Source organism: Leptonychotes weddellii, unplaced genomic scaffold, assembly GCF_054177405.1.
Source record: "Leptonychotes weddellii isolate Sample4059 unplaced genomic scaffold, ASM5417740v2 HiC_scaffold_11058, whole genome shotgun sequence".
In the NCBI taxonomy this organism is placed as follows: Eukaryota; Metazoa; Chordata; class Mammalia; order Carnivora; family Phocidae; genus Leptonychotes; species Leptonychotes weddellii.
Window position 1 is genome coordinate 2,565 of NW_027687966.1, and position 4,483 is coordinate 7,047.

Genomic DNA, 4,483 nt, shown 5'->3' on the forward strand with positions numbered 1-4,483 from the left:
CTGGCCCGCCTGTCCGCCCGCGTGGCGTGAAGCCGTCCGCTGGGCGTCCGGGGGGACAGGCGGGGAGGGCGCCCCCGAGGCCGCCCCTCGGCCCAGGTTCCCGTCCCGTTCCGGCCTTACAGTCGCAACGTGGCCCTCCTTGTGCGCACAGATTCCCCTCTGGGAGGCAAGCGGGGCCGACGGGGGAGCCCCCGCCCCGCCCCCCGGGCCCCCCGGGCCCCCCGGGCCCCCGCACCGCTACCTGGACGGGCCGCCGCTTCTCCCTGCGCCGCTCTCTGCCCCGGTCTCGCTGCCCCACGTGGGCTCGGACTTCCTAATACTCGTGCTCGTTCTGGCTGCCGTATTGGCTGGATTACGGGGGGAAATGTTAGTTTTAAGAGAGGAGAGAGCAGGAAGAAAAATGAAGGAAACCCGCGAAGAAGATTCGCGAAGGTCCCACCGAGATTTGAACTCGGATCGCTGGATTCAAAGTCCAGAGTGCTAACCATTACACCATGGGGCCGGCGGGGGCCGCTGCCTCGCGGGTAACTCTTGTGATGAATGTGCCGCACGGAGGCCTGACTCCCAATTGCCACTCTTAAAGGATTGTTTCCCCCTCTCTTTCCGATCACACTGCCCCGCCCCTGCGGGGGTGTTTTGAAAACGTGTGAGTGGTGGTGGTCTCCATGCGTGGGGCCCAAATGGCTCGTACGGGTCAGGACCAGAGAGGCTGGAAGTCCTGAGAGTCGCCGGACAGTCCCAGACAAGAACCATCCTTAGGATGGCACAGCTTTTGCAAACGGACCTGTAGGTTTCATCTGGTTTTCAGGGCCTTTTCTAACAGCGACATTCCCGCTCCCGCCTTTGTCCCCTTCCATCCACCCCGAATGATCACACATACAACTAGGGCAGGGTAGGGCCTCGTTAGGACTTTGACTTGTATTCTGAGGTGGGAGGTGACAGCTTCTGGCTGGGTGTCCTGGGAGATTCACCTTCGGACTGGCAGGAGGAGTCTGACCGCCGTGAGGCCACCATCCTGTGAAGAAGCCCGGCCCGCACAGTAGCTCCGGCTGGCAGTCCCAGGGGACGGGCGGTGGCAACGGACAGACCCGTGAGTGAAGAAGCCTGCAGAGGATTCTAGCCCTCAGCGCCTCTATCACGAACCACCACCTCAGGAAAACTCCCGTCGGAGGCTCCAGACATCCCGGAGCGCGTCCTGACCAGAGTCCAGGAATATAGCAAAAGGTTTGCTTTACGGCACCAAATTTTGGGCTGGCTTACTATGCAGTAACAGTAACAAAAACAAAAACAAAAAAACCCCCAAAACCCAAAAAACCCACAAAACCCTCCAGAAACGGCAGTTGTCCATATCTACTCCCTCAGTACTGCCCAAAAGGACTGTCCTCAATTTTTTTTTTGTCACCATAAGTAATATGTTAATGAACATCGGTGTTCATGTCTTCTTATGGGCCTGTTTAAGATCTTGTTATATACTTCCAAAAATGTTGATTGTTTACAGAATTGTTAGCCTTGGGATCTGCAAAAGTCGGATGAAATGGGAAGAGTTAAAAATATGAAGTAGATGACTAAGGATAAGAAAATCCCCAAAGACATCCTCTAAGCACCACGTATTGTTATTCTATTAAGCAGTAAAAAGCCATCCGTTGGGACATCAGTCCCTCCGTGTCATTGCAGACTGTCTTGGTGCTGGGGGTATGTATGGCTGGGAACAAGATTCCTCTTAGACTTCACCTCTTTAGGGAGAGTTTTACAAGAATGTCATTTGCTTTCCTAGACCTAGATCCTAGCGGAGGTGGGGCCATCTTCTCTTATTTTGCAGAGCTTATCTTCAACTATGTAAAAACTTTCAGAGTTTTGAGGCTCAATGCAGGAATTAAGTTGGACTCAGAGAAAGAGGCAGACATGTGAAGCTCAAAACTTCTCACCCCATTACTCCCTTTTCTACAACCACACCAGCCTCTCTTGCTGTTTCCAGAACATGCTAAGCAGGGAGCTGACTGGGGTACTTTGCCCTTGTTCCTTCCACCTAGAGTAGCTTCCCCCCATGGTGACTCCTTCAGCACTCCATGCCAGTGAATCCCCCGTGAGGCCCTGTCTGCATACCTTCCTTCACGCTGTGACTCCCAGCTCCTTATCCACTTCCTTGCTTTATTTTATACAAACTACTTCATCAAGGAGCTGACATAGTATAGATTTTATTAATTTATTTCCTATTGTCTGGCTCCCTCTTCCCCTCGATGTGCCACAAGAAGAGGAACTTTCACAGGCTTTTTTCACTGTGTCTCCTCAATGCTAGACTAGCACCTGCCGTATAATAGATGGTCCTATTTTATGATTAAATACATTAATTTTCTGTACACACAGAGGTAAAGTTACTGGCTCTCCAATGATTTGCCTGACTTATAACTGGAATTTGCAACAATGTGCATATTCTTCTTCTTCCCTTAATGCGTGATGCTTAATTATGTTCCTGTTACACACATAGTCTCAAGCTCTGTGGATTATTCAGACCTTTATGACAGTTTCTATCTTGTCAACATGTTCTATGTTCTGAGACAGACTGAAGAGTAAGTTCATAGAGAAAAATGAGAGGTTAAAGGAAACCATTTTAGAAAAAAAGCTTGCGTGAAAGAAGATGGGGAATGTTTTTATACTAAACAGAAAAAGAAAAACCAAAGAAGTCCCTTTTTACTGACAATAAGCCAATAAGTACATACGAAAGAAGAACCTCCTGGATGGTAGAAGACAAAGCCCCGTCAAAGGATGCCAATTCTCTTGTAAGAAAGAAAATCCTCTTCAACCTCTTTTCTATTTCTTCATGTAAAATATAAATTCAAGGCTGCTCTGTGGGGCCCTGTCTGCATACCATGTTGCCTGGCCAATATGGAGTTCTGGGTCAGTGGTCAAAGCTGCAACCCCATTATTTTCAGTTAATAAAAACCCCGGAGTGTCACTTGATTTGTAAGGAGTCTCCTGGGACTTTAAAATACTAGACATTGTTGCACAGATCTTAGTCCTGGATCGGAGCAGTGTGCCATTCTGGTCTCCTGGCTTATTTGATTATATGCTACAAAGATAACAATGTTGCATATGAAGTCTTTCCTTTCAACTGGTAATAAATACTTGTAAGATTCCTCTACTAGTTCCAAAATAGGCCAGTGCTACTTTCTTTTTCTCCTTCATGCTCATGGAGCAAAGAAATCCTATGAATGCTGGATTGATTTAATAAATAATTTGAGAGTCTGCTTCACTTAAATAACCATACACTCTCATATTGGCATCTAGAATTTGGCATATTTCAGAATCTTACTTGATAAGTTCTTCACAGTCCCTACCTAGTTGTTTTATCCTGAGGTCCTGTCATCATTTTTTTTTTTTAAAGATTTTATTTATTTATTTGAGAGAGAGAGAATGAGAGACAGAGAGCATGAGAGGGAGGAGGGTCAGAGGGAGAAGCAGACTCCCTGCCGAGCAGGGAGCCCGATGCGGGACTTGATTCTGGGACTCCGGGATCATGACCTGAGCCGAAGGCAGTCGCTTAACCTACTGAGCCACCCAGGCGCCCTTTGAGGTCCTGTCATCATTTTAAGGAGCCTGCGCCTAGTACAGAATGAAGCCCTGGGTTTAACATTCCGTCAGACTCATTGCTCAGTCCCTTGGGCTGCTCTCTTCTGCCTACCCTTGTAGACTCTAGTCCCACCAACTACTACTGATTCTTGGAATGTGATACCCATTTTCTTACTTCATCTGCCTAGAAGAGTTGTGTATCACCCCCACCCCTACTGGGAACATTATCTATCCTGTGCTCCTGAGGCTTTCCACACACGTCTTTACTGAGGCATTTATTTATTAATATTATTTTATCAATATTTGAGCAGGGAGATTCCCAGATTCATTCATTCATTCATTCATTCATTCAGTGGCAATGCATCCATGATTTAAAATTCAAAGAGCATAAAAGGGTTACAACTGAAAAGATCTTCCCTTCATCCATGGCAGCTTACCTAGTATCCCTCTAGAGATATTTTACAATCGTATAAACACACATGTAGAAAGTTCTACTGCACACTACCCTGTACTTTTTGCACTTGCCAGTAGATCTTGGAAATCATCACATATCAATACCTGATAAAGGCTGATAATATACAGTGGTTACAAATATGGCGTCTGAAGCTAGATTTTTAAAAAAATTATGTTTTCACTACTCATTAGCTGTGCAACCTCAGGCAATTTACTCAACCTCTCTGAATCCCCATTTTATAATCTATAAAACAGGCATAGTAGTAATTTAACTCATAAGGTTGTTAAATAATTGGATGTATGTAAGGAATCTTTTAGGACATTATCTGGCAATAAATTTAGGACATTATCTGGTAAGCAATAATTACTAGGTACTGTTATTATGAAGAAGAGCATTCTCAATTGTTTTTACCATCAGATAGAATAATGCATTGTAATTCATTCCCTTGTTTTTTTTTTTTTT

The 4,483-nt window shown here is 46.0% G+C and overlaps 1 non-coding gene across 1 annotated transcript; it reads right to left on the bottom strand.

Moving 5' to 3' along the window:
• Positions 1–430: 430 nt before the first annotated feature.
• On the bottom strand, positions 431–502 carry TRNAQ-UUG (transfer RNA glutamine (anticodon UUG)). The gene has a single exon. It is a non-coding gene; the product is annotated as a tRNA-Gln (tRNA).
• Between the last annotated feature and the right edge of the window lie 3,981 nt (positions 503–4,483).